General features: G+C 36.5%; 1 protein-coding gene across 1 annotated transcript in view; it reads right to left on the bottom strand.

Moving 5' to 3' along the window:
• Positions 1–12,522, bottom strand: part of LOC127505693 (protein adenylyltransferase SelO-like) — a 557,335-nt gene that overhangs the window by 247,678 nt on the left and 297,135 nt on the right. The gene's annotated exons all lie outside the window — the stretch shown is intronic.

The raw sequence follows: 12,522 nt of genomic DNA, 5'->3' as shown, positions 1-12,522 counted from the left end.
TACAATAAAGCACCTACAATGAAAACTTTTTACTTTTCATTATACTTTTTATTACTTTTCACAAGATTCTGATATATATTGGAGGTATTCTGGCTTGAAGGCAAGAACTGCCCACTTAAACAGAAAGGCACCATCTGACTGACAACTATGGGCTATTTTGTGACTTCGAATTTCAAGAAAATCTGAAATTATTGATGATACTTGCTTATAAGGCCATATGCATTAAATCACAGAAGCTAAGGTGCGTGTCTTTGAAACTGTCTCTCCACCATTACTGGACAATAATATTTTTCCAGATAGCTAATATTCCTTTGGTCAAAAATAGCTCTATTTGGGTTGAATTGTCCCCATTCATGCCTCAAGTTTGTAGAAGTCAAACGTTGCAATCGTTATTATTATGTCAATCATCACAATTTCAAGACATGTCTCCTGTTTTCTGTACACTCTGAGCAATAATTTTGAGGATTCACTTGCACATTAAAAGTTGGCATTCATCTATTTTTAAATGCATTTGATAGCTCTTATTGTGAACAATTCTTTCTTATATGTTTCTCTCTTCTTTTTTTTTTTTTTTTTTGACCTCATAAGGTTTAATCAAATTCTTCACCAATCATTTAGTCTGAAAACCCGGCCCTTCACAATCAATTGCAAGATCGCATTCATTTTTGACTGCATCTCAAAATCCAGTGGACAAACAATGGATATAGAACCTTACTTTTTTACTTACTTTCACAATACAGAAGAAAAGGTTTGTAGCTAATTACATTTTATGGATCAAATTGACATGCAGTCCCAAATGTACCTGTCTCACAATTACGCCACAAACCTTACTAAATTGGGAAATCTAGTGTCTAGATCTTATTTAGAAGCACTAATTGTAACAGCTTTGTAACTTGAAACAGAACTTAGTTTTCCGGTGGACTGATAAAAACCTTGCTCCTTAACTTCCAGTGGTGGTTTTTTAGGGTGTGTTCACACTTGGCAGATTTGGTTTAATTAAAATGAACTCTAGTGCGATTGCTCTGTTAGTGCGGTTCATTTGAATAAGTGTGAATGCTGCCATCTGAACCCTGGTGCACACCAAACAAGCAGACCAAGACCCACTTTTTCAGAGATAGATTATAGATCCAAAGATATCTAAATGAACCAAAAACAGGATGTGGTGTCATAAGATGAAACCCTAAAAAGAAAGAGGACATTAAGGGGCTGTTTACAAGACACTGTTTTCAACTGAAAACGGAAAACTTTTTATGCATTTTGGCCGTTCATTTACACGACAGTGGCGTTTTGGCGGCCTGAAAATGCAAGCTTTTGAAATCAGGTTTCAAACTGCAAGTTTTTAAAAACGATATCTTTATCGCTTCCATGTAAACAACAGAAACGCAAATTTGTGAAAATGGTTATGTCATGCACATGAGTATTATGTGTTCAGTGTATAGGCACGTAGTGTTTCTTTACAAAATGACCGCCAACTACTGGCCTGACAGCATAATACGTTTTAAGTCGTTTTCACGGACCTGCGTGAACAGTAGGGCTGGGTAAAAAATATCAATTTCTCGATTTTAATCGATTCTCATTTTTACGAACCGATATCGATTCTTAAATCCCAAGAATCAATTAGTCTAGTCTGTTTTCAGTTGATGAATGAACAGAACATATAGCGCACCTCCCATCCAATAAATTGCAATAATCTTTGTGCATTGTTACTTTTGATATGAAGCAAAGTCTCAGATTTCAAATGACGTCCATCTTATTATAAGATTCAAAAAATAAATACCGTTTTGGCGCTGTTTAATGTGATGTGACAGATCGCTTTAGCGCCTCAGTTAAAGAGAAGCGGCAGCACGGAGAGCATGTGAACATCTTCTCCTCCGCTTTAATACCAGTTACAGCGCGAAATAAACATAAATAAACATCTGAAGGTATGTTAAAATATTCAGTACAACTTACCGAAATCCGTATCATGTCTCGTGTAATAGCTCAATCAGTGTTTCAACCTCGGAAAGATGTCAATAAAACAGCTTGTAAACAATGTCACGTAACATCACATTTACCTCAGAAAAACATATTCAGTGACCATAAACTCGTTAGTCAGCTAGAAAAATTAACTCTAGAAAGCAGCATTCTGATAAATATAGCTATGCACCGTTACATATTCATTATAATGTTCTTCAATATTTAATGCATGTTTGAATAAATCAGCTATGACAGCCACAATTTAAATGTTTATATTTAAAAAAAAAAAAAAAAAATTGGAGTAGAAATATGATTATGTAATTCTAAACTTTATTTATTATTAAAAAAAACATAATTGAGTGTAATTTAAGTGTTTGTATATAAATAAGTACATTTTAACCTTCAATATTAATATAGTAGTACCAACTGACTCCCATGTGTAGTTTACAGCATTAGTTGAGAGATTTTTTTCCTCTAGAAAATTTGCCATGTACTGTAACTGATTTACTACATCCAAAATAATCGAAATCGAATCGAAATCGTAATCGAATCGAATCGCAAGCATGTGAACAGAAATCGAATCGAATCGTGAAAATTGTGTCAATACCCAGCCCTAGTGAACAGGGACCGTTTTGACAATGTTGTTGACTGTACTCAAAAAAAAAAAAAAAAGCAACGGAAAAACTTTTTCATTTTTAATACATCGTTAAACATCCTAGTCCATCACACAGCATTGTTTTGGATGTTTGGTAAGTTCCATCGCAAAATATACATCATAAAAGCTTTTTGTTTTGCATCTTTTGGTTCAGTGTTAAAAATGTCGGTGCGAATGCTAAGTGAACCAAGGCTATATGCATCATTTCATTTTTTCTGGACCAAAAAAACCAGGAGAACTGAACTACAAGTGTGAACACACACTTAGTATTAAACCATTTTTCACAGCTTTTAGGACTTTTGTTACAACTTTGGCCCCGTTTACACCTGGTAAGCGTTTTCGTTGATCGGATCAGAAGTGGGCAACACCAAATACAGGAGTAAACGAGGTCTAAAACGTTTTGAGCTTGTCCACTTTTGACCACTTCCAGAGGTAGTTGAAAACACATTCAACCAGATTGCTTTTGTAGTGTAAACGCTCATGTGGTCGAATGTGTTCGAACAGCCACAAAAGCCCGCTTACTCTCCGCCTACTGACCTAACGTGTAAACATTATGGGAAGCGCGCTAGACAGATGGGATTTAAACTTTATCGGCTGAAGACCCAAGTTTGGTTTGAAGAAAAAGAAAAATGTACCAAGCACAATGTTCTCTCACCATTCCTGATTTCTAAAACGCACTCACCACGGTCAATGTGGTCTTGAGGTTGTCAGAGCAGAAACGAAAGCTGCTACTCTCTGTATGTTTTCCGTTGTCTCCGGTCGTATTCATATGTAAACTGTGAGAGCTTATTTCGTCCTTTAGATCTAATGATCTGAAAAATCCCATATATTTACCCACCCATAGACCCTCCGCTCGAAGAATTCAGGACAGAACTGGTCGAAAGTAGACAAAAGAGACTAAAACACCAGGTGTAAACGGGTCTGTGTCTCCCTCATTTTCTTGTGATCCGATCGACCAAAACGCATCTAAATACCAGGTGTTAACAGGGTCATTGATGAAACCTTTTAAATCAGTTCCATACACAGCCCTGATAATTGCATCGTAGCCTACAGTGGTTCAAATATGTTGCATTTGCAAAAATCTCTTGGTTGGTTTTACTTTGTCAGCATTTTTGCTTTCATTAATAATGACTGATCTCCCCATAAAGGCTCCAGCTAAGTGGTCATGGCCTATTCTCAAAGTAAATTTGTATCCTGGCAGTCTTAGTTCTCTCCAAGGTTTGTTTACTTTAAAATTAAAGGAAGCCTTTAAAAGCCTTCTACATTGTAACCACTTTAGGATATTCATATGCATGTTTGGCTCAGCTCCGGAAAAGCTTTTATGGAGAAGCTGTAGTCTTTCTGACAGAGATCAATTGGTGCTCAGTATGGGGAAAGTGGATAAGATGATATCGGGTTCTTCCTCATATTTCTGTCAATTGCCAAGCTGCTGAAGATCAGTCCAGTCAACTGCCTTATGAATGTGGTGTGAATACTTAATTCAAGTTCATCCAGAAAGTTTGCTTTGGCAAGCTGTTTCAAACTCCCAAAACAAACTCCTGATTTTGTTTGAAATGTCACACCAGTTTGTTCTTCGAAATCAGGGCCTTAAGCCTTAGCACATCTCAACACAGCGCACAATTTAAGGCATGATTTATGTCTGTAACACAAAAAGTGCAGGTATGCACAAAATTAACACTCAATACTTAAGTTTAGTAGTGTTCTTAAGGCCTTTTCTTCAGTAAAAAAAACACTAATAATACTACAAAAACTTTGTCAGTGAATAATTTCATATTAACGGGGGACGTTAATGGGGTGATCAAACTGAAGTCTGTTTGGACACTGTAGCATTTTTCCTCACCTTCCAGCAAACTCTAAAGCCCAAGCTTCGCCCATCCTTCAATACTAAATGTTTAATGACCTAAGGTCGCTGTAAACTCTTTGGATTGTGAGTCCTGATGAGCTGTAATGTAAGGTAAAAGCATACTGAAAGAGTATAAACAAATCACTTTAGCATTGATTTCTTTTTTCAAGAGCACTCTGTCAGTGGAACGAACAAAACGAACAACCAATCAATATAGTGAGACTGGCTCTCTCTACACTGGCACAAATGGAGAAGAATGTTGTTTCAGATTCACTATCACATATCACATCTGTGTCTAAAGGGTGACTGCAGAGGTCATTTCATAAATGTTTCATACGTGTCATAAATTATGAGTAGCCTCTTTTTTTCGGTATATTAAATTTAAATCTAGCGATGTCATAACTGTGACCTAGCGATTAGCTCACATGCTCCCTCCAGAGAGGATGAGTGGGAGACACAGGTTTGATTCTGACCTGTTTTATGACTCACTTCCATCCTCATGCCCAAAACCACTAGTGAAGTGAAGATGAATTGCCTTCATTCATCTTCGGAACACAAATTAAGATATTTTTGATTAAATCCGATGGCTCAGTGAGGCCTGCATTCACAGCAATGACATTTCCTCTCTCAAGATCCATAAAGGTACTAAAAACATATTTAAAACAGTTCATGTGAGTTCAGTGGTTCTACCTTGATATTATAAAGTGACAAGAATACTTTTTGTGCGCCAAAAAAACAAAATAACGACTTTTCAACAATATAGTGAACAACAAGTACCCGTGGGTGGGGAAAACTAAAACTGGGTGGGGAACTCCTGGGCGGGCTTTCAGGGTCGCCAGAGCCTGCTAAGGCTCCAGACCCACTATGGCCACCCTCGGCCTCTGACCCGCCATGGCCGCCCACGGCCTCTGACCCACCATGGTCACCTGAACTCCTAGACCTGCCCTGGAGACCTCCGTTCCTGTCTGTATCTCCCCCTGCACCTGCATGAAGTCTCCAGGGCGCCCACCCCCCCTCCCCGGTTGTTCCATCCACGGTGCGAGGCCGCACCTACCGGGAGGGGGAGGTACTGTCACAGTTCCCGTGTTTCCCGGACTCCATTTCTCAAGATCCTCTTGTCTCCACACCTGCACTCACTTCCCTCGTCTTCTCCCCATCATCACGGATTACCTGCACCTGCTCCTGATCATCAGCACTCTCTTTATAATGGACTCACTCCTTTCACTCCTTGTCTTTCCTATTGTTTGTTTAAACGGTGGTTGTGTGTGTGATCTCCTTCGTTTTGTATAATAAATACTCTTAAACTGTGGATCTCCTGGAACTTCTCATCTCTACCACACCACACCGGTAACAGTTGGGGCTGAAGGCACAATAATTAACATGATATTAAATAGATGGCTGACTTTTCCATTTGTTGACATGACATGGTTAGATTCAGATGGTAAATTTCATATATTAAGTTGGGTGTCCACCGTAGAGATGATCACAATATTTATAATGAAACCATATTTAAAATATGATATTAATCATATCATATAATAAAATATATTTATTTGTTACTACTGTAAAGCTATATTTAATTTTTATGGGATCTTAATTAATGCTTTCAGAATCCTTACTTTTTAAAATAATTTTGTATTTTTAAAATGAACATTTTAATGGCAGTAGGCTATATTTATATTGAACAAAAATGAAATCTTTTATTTATCAAAATAAACCAGAAATAGTACAAACTTCGCTAAAGTGATTGTTTTGAACAAGTAACTTAGTCATTATTAAAAACATATTACTTTAGATAAAGTATTTGTGCCTTTTACACCATGCTGGTGGGCCTTACACATATTTATAAGGTTTTTAAACAAACAAACCACTTTTATGATTTATTTTCACACGAAATGTGTTGCTCCATTAATGTTCAGTACGTTTTTACTGAACATACACTATGGGAGTAGTGAAAAGCATATTTTTTTAAGGTGTGCCTTTAGCCCTGTTGTACCCTACTATTGCTGGTGGTTTTTAAAATTAGTCACACATTTGTTATATAAAATAAAGCATTGCGCATTCAAACTATTTAAATGTTTTGATGTCTTATCTGCATAAATTATCAAGAAGAGCTTTTGAATTTCTTTCTGACCGTCACAGTGGGTGGGCTAATGCCCACAGAGCTCAGGGGTATAGCTAAATCCCTGCTAGCTCTGGCTGTGCTCAGAAGATAAATCCAGCGCAAGACACCCACACGAGTTTTTCATTCCCCTAGGCAGCATACAGCGGGCCACGCATTTGTATTGGGACAATTCATGACTCATCGAGGTGTTCCGGAGGCGATGTGACAAATCCTACAAGGCTAAGGCCATGAATATGAATTAGGTCATGCTGACGTACCTTGGTAAACTTTCTGGAGTGCCCAGCCACCAAAATTCATGAGCCAAGATTTCAAGTTAGTAGGATTTAACTTGCATAACCAACTGTTCAATTACCAGCTGTCTGTCAGTAAACTAATTATGCATACTCAGCAGTTGAGGATTTGGCTGGTTAGTTTCAGCAGTTAGCTCCTACTGCTAGCTGCTGTAACTACATCATTGTACAAGCAAAAAGTGAGTTTTTCCATTGACTGCTTTTCAGAAGTAGCCATGAATTCTGTCTAAACAAAATATCAAATTATATTAAAGTAGATGTATTACCAGTGACATAGTTTGTTCTGGAGAAAAAAGTAATATTTTGACACTCAGAATAATTGCTTATTTGTGACTGTGTTCTTGAGGTTCCATCAACCAATCAGCATCCTTTTCAGAGTAATTAGTCACATGACATTTATGGCTCATAAGTGATTGTCTCAAAGAATTGGTTCCTTGGGTGAAGGTTACATTAGGTAATTAATCCTCATGAGAACAGTTCTCGAATCTGATTGGCTGAGAGGTCTTTCCAGCCATACAATATTCTACCAGTATCGCCACGAAAACCATTTCACCGTTTGAATCACTCCGCTTGTCAGCATTCTCACAGCAAGTGTCATGGCGGACGAAAAAACCCCAACTTATTTTCATAGATACTACTGTTATTTTGTAACAGAATGTAGTTTTAAGAGTTTTTTAGGGGAGAAAATAGTTGTTTAGACCTCAGATATGCGATTTATATGTAAACGTAGAGCCTATTTGAAAATTTGTTTAGACGCTTGCTCCAGGCCGTCAGCGACCCTTCAGCGCTCATGTACCCGCAGAGAGCAGCTTCATCTTGGCCAGTCCTTTGGGAATTTGCCACTGGCTCATATGTAGATAGTGTTTAAACATGAGGTATAATTCCTTTTGGGTATATGAAACAGGCCATCTTTGGTCTTATTAATCTATTACTTGTTCCAGAGATTTGGCTTAAGTTTCATAACTTTATATTTAAATTTAAATTAAATCCCATACTAAATAGAGTGCTGCTTTTGTACGTTTGACTGAACTGTTTGCTTGTATTTATTTCCTGTTTTACTTCTTATACTGTTATGATGGCTACTGTTGTTCATTTAAATATTTTTGTTCAATAAATAATATTTTATATAAATAATATGCCATATTTTTTGGTATTGAGAAAGAGTCTGTTAGTGATTTCGACTTCAGTGAAAGTTTAATACGCCATTAGATGGTGGCAAAGACTGTCTTTATGAGTGAGTGAGTCGGTCGCAAAGACTTTTATATTGAAATGGACTGAAACATGGAAACAAGGGCATTGTTTTTACTTTAAACAACATCTTACAAGACGCAACTGCAGCGTTGCCAAGTCCGTGGTTTTCCGGCGGAATTGGACTACTTTTACACTGTTGCCACGGGTTGTTTTTCATGTCCGCGGGTTGAAGCGACCCCAAATAACATGATAATTAGCCACTGGAATGCGATTTTTACTGTGGGACCCCCCATGAAATGCAATTGGGCTAGTTTTGAGTAGCAATTGGGCAGGTTTTGTTGTGAAAACCTGGCAACCCTGCGCAACTGACAAATGCATTGTCATGGGAGTGATGAAAGCCTGATGTTAAAAGGACAAAGACAAAGATATCGCTTTCCTCAGTGGACATTCAAACTAATTTTGTGATTATGAATTTAAGATTGACCTGAAGAATATCAGAGATGCAAGGGTAACATTTTACAATAAGGTTCATTAGTTAAACATTAGTTAATATATTAACTAACATGAACTAACCATGAGCAATACATTTGTTATTGTATTTATTTACTAATCTTAGTTAACGTTAGTTAATGAAAATACAGTTGTTCATTGTTTGTTCATGTTAGTTGACAATGCATTAACTAATGTTAACAAGATTTTAATAATGTATTAGTAAATATTGAAATTAACATTAACAAAGTTTAATAAATGCTGTAGAAGTGCAGTTCATTATTAGTTCATGTTAACTAATGTAGTTAACTAATGTTAACTAATGAGCCTATAAAGTATTGCAGGTAATACACTCGCTCAGGCAATCTCACTCTCATAATACTCTACATATATTACTTATATATATATATATATATATATATATATATATTAATGAGTTTCAATGAAGTAGCTCAACGTTCCTTCGTTATTAGTTCTAAAGTGACGTTTTAGATAACGGAGGCATGGGCTCAACTGTTAAACTGTCAACTTGAGATTTGAATCTGTGACGGAAGGAAGTAGTTCCTCACAAAAGAGGGTTTTTAAAGACAATCCGTTGTTGTTTCTTATTTATTTACACACTCGTGCCGTCGAACTGTTGTATAAATGCAATATCACACTTGGCCTTCGGCCTCATGCTGAATCACAGCCGTGCTGATATACAGCCATATCGCACGGCTACGAGTGTGATATTGCTCATGTATTTGTTGAATCAGGTTTGTTAGCATCCATCTTATAACTTTTTCGTGACAACTCAATGTAATGGTATGTATATTTATTTATATTTTTTAATCTTTTTTCTTTGCCTGAAGCTTCAAGAGATTGAGAGTAGCAGTTAAATGTTATGCCTTCATAATTTTATTCATAATTCTTTTTCATTCTTTTAAATAAGTGAGTCACTATTTAACGCACAGTCTTACAGTGTCACATCTGCTGCTAGTATATATAAAACTCTTTATCATCTAAGAGGCATTGAAGGCTTCAAAAAGTTCTCGCTTCCATCACATAAATGAGAAACATCCAGTTATCTAAAAAATTCAGTCACCAATTACATATGGCACAGATTGCTAAAGCCCAACTACAACAACCTACATTCTTCACCATTTCCCAAACGACCCAAACTTCCTCTCAGCCATCCTCTATTTCTCTATTTGCTATGATTAACTGTGAGCCCTTATGACATATTCACCCAATTAAAGGTCCTCTCTACACTGAGAATCATTACCATGAGAAATTCCTCTGCGCCTGGCTGTCAGCACCAACGCTACAACTCCACTATTCCACCCACGCCACACACACAGGATACGTTTAGAATGGAATACTCACTTATGACTTAGTGAATACTGCACAGTATGCATGTAAACTACTGTGTAGTAAACTAATCTTACATGGATTTATGTAAAGCTTCACGAGTTCACATCCAGTCTTGATAAATGATGGTAAAGGAATTTAGCTTGCTGACCTTGTAGGAGGGGCTCAGTCCCAAGACTCGGCTCAAGCTCTGAGCTAATTAACCCCTCAGTCTACGGGATTGGATAGAATGAGGCAACTTAGAAAAAAGGAAGAGATGAGGTGTTGGAGGTATGCTGGAAAAGGTGGTGCGGCTGCATCTCAATGACCACCAACATCATGAGACGTTCCTCTTTGGTTGAATATAGGTTCTGACGTTGAGTGACCAAAATTGTATTTCAGGACAATGTCTAATGCCAGCGTCTTACAATACTTACAATAGCAGACATTGATATTTTGTTGGTTTTAAGTTGAGTTGTGGTGTTAAGTAACCAAAATAAAACATCTTCCAAATGTCTCATGCCAACATCTTAGTGACGTCAAACACCGACATTTAGTTGTGAGGTATTAACCGAAACCCAACGTCTGATAAACATCATGTTAACATACACACAATGTGAATTTATAACATCATTAGATGTTGCTATTGCATTGGCTTTGTGGAAAGCAGTGTTGTAAACTTGGACAATTTTCCTAGTTTATCCACTTTTGATTTGTACAGTTTTCGTTCTGTAAATATATCCCATACATGCAGCAAATAAACAGCACTTTGGGAAACCAACATTTGTCTGGCGATTGATTGATTGATTGATTGATTTCTTTCTTTCTTTCTTTCTTTCTTTCTTTCTTTCTTTTGTGGACCACCCAAGTGTCCATAATGGAAATACTTTTTTTTTTTTTTTTTTTTGTAAAAAACTTTTGCCAGTCATTAATTGATCGTTTATAATCGAAACACAAGAGATGGCTGCATTTTTTTCCAGGTTATTTCTCACACTGGAAATGGAAAGTCAAGTTAAACATGTTGCATTTTGGGATATATGTTATTTTCAGCCATGTGCTCTGGTTGTATATTGAACATTTTGAATACATTTGCATAATGTGCACAGTACACATATTATATTACACATATGCAGAAATTGTATGTTATTCCACACAGAAGGCCTTGGCAAGACAGAGAGCAGAGTGAAGAGAGCAAGAGAAGTGTAGGTTTAGCAATTTTTTTATAAATATTATTATAAAATATGATTACCTAGAGTTTTTATTATCAATTTATGATTAAATAATTTAAGTAGGGGGAGACCGGGTATGGCTGTAACACTTTTTGCTTCAGTATCTGTAACTCACTGAATTTTTGAGAGTGCTCAAACTTTTATACAAAGTAGTACCTACATTTTTTTTTTTTTTTTATAACAAAGGCACCAATTCAAACATCTTTAAGAAAATCACAGCCCTTGTGAGCTGATGTCAAATACATGTTGTGCCTTTGTTACAATCTACCCCACTACTGAGGTAAGTTGTAACATGCTGGGGTAAGATGTAACAATTAGACAAAAGACGCAAAAACAGAAGCCACACTATGCAACATGCTTCAAAAACAAGTTTATTGAAACAATCCAAAAGAACTGACCATAACTCAAATCCACTTACTGTTTGAATCAGGAGGTGTGTGTGTGTTTGTGTGTAATTTAGTCTACTAGAACAAACTTCCTTAGCGGTATTTATGCTTAATGAACACTTGACTGCAGTGTACCTGTGTAAAGAACATGTAGATGTAACAAAAAAGGGTAACAGGTAATTGTTATTACTCAGTACTTAAATGTATTACACTGTAATACTGACACCTTAAAATAAAGTGTAACCGAAAAAAGTGTAAATTTTTGTGTCTATGTGTGAATATTCTCAATTAGATTAACAGTGGTGAAAAATCAATGTTTTTAACCCATATAGTGTAGGCTTGGTGGGTCCAGAGACTGTATATGGCACATTTTACCCACACATCCTTTGGCTTTGAGTTGCCAAATGGCTCCATACAGACAACATAAAAGTTTTCATTGTCTGAGGTTTCAGAACCCTCACCACTGGCTATCAACATTTTCTTCGCAACTTATCTGACAGACTTGTCCCTCTTTCAAACCTCATCAGTTACTTTTTTTTCACTGTCTACATTCTGTATAATTAGAATGTGTTCTTAGTTGTATAAGGGGACAGTTGTAACACTTTTTACCAATGTTTTACAACCCACCCCACCCATGTCAGCCAGTGTTTAGCTAGCCATATTAGCATAAGGGTTTAAAATTAGCCAGAGAAACTACAACTTAATGTAATATAAGTTATATTTTATGAGCAAAAATTCTGGAGTACTAAACAAAAATATTTACATTATTACCCAAAAATCTGTTATATATATATATATATATATATATATATAATGAGATAATTAAGCAATTAGTAAGGCTGTGACTGAAGTCAGTTGTAGTTCTTGTGTTTCTCTTTTCTTCAGTGATTCTGCTTGTTAACAGCGGGTGTTCATCACTAATGCACAGTCATCACTTAATTAATTGCTTCATTATTTCATTAACTTTAACTCTGCTTCAGTGTTGTTTTAACACTATTTAGAGAGGGACCATATGTACTCTGAGCAGAG

This window comes from Ctenopharyngodon idella, chromosome 23 (genome assembly GCF_019924925.1).
Source record: "Ctenopharyngodon idella isolate HZGC_01 chromosome 23, HZGC01, whole genome shotgun sequence".
Lineage (NCBI taxonomy): Eukaryota > Metazoa > Chordata > Actinopteri > Cypriniformes > Xenocyprididae > Ctenopharyngodon > Ctenopharyngodon idella.
Note: the sequence above shows the minus strand (reverse complement) of the source record. Positions and strands in the feature narration are given on the sequence as shown.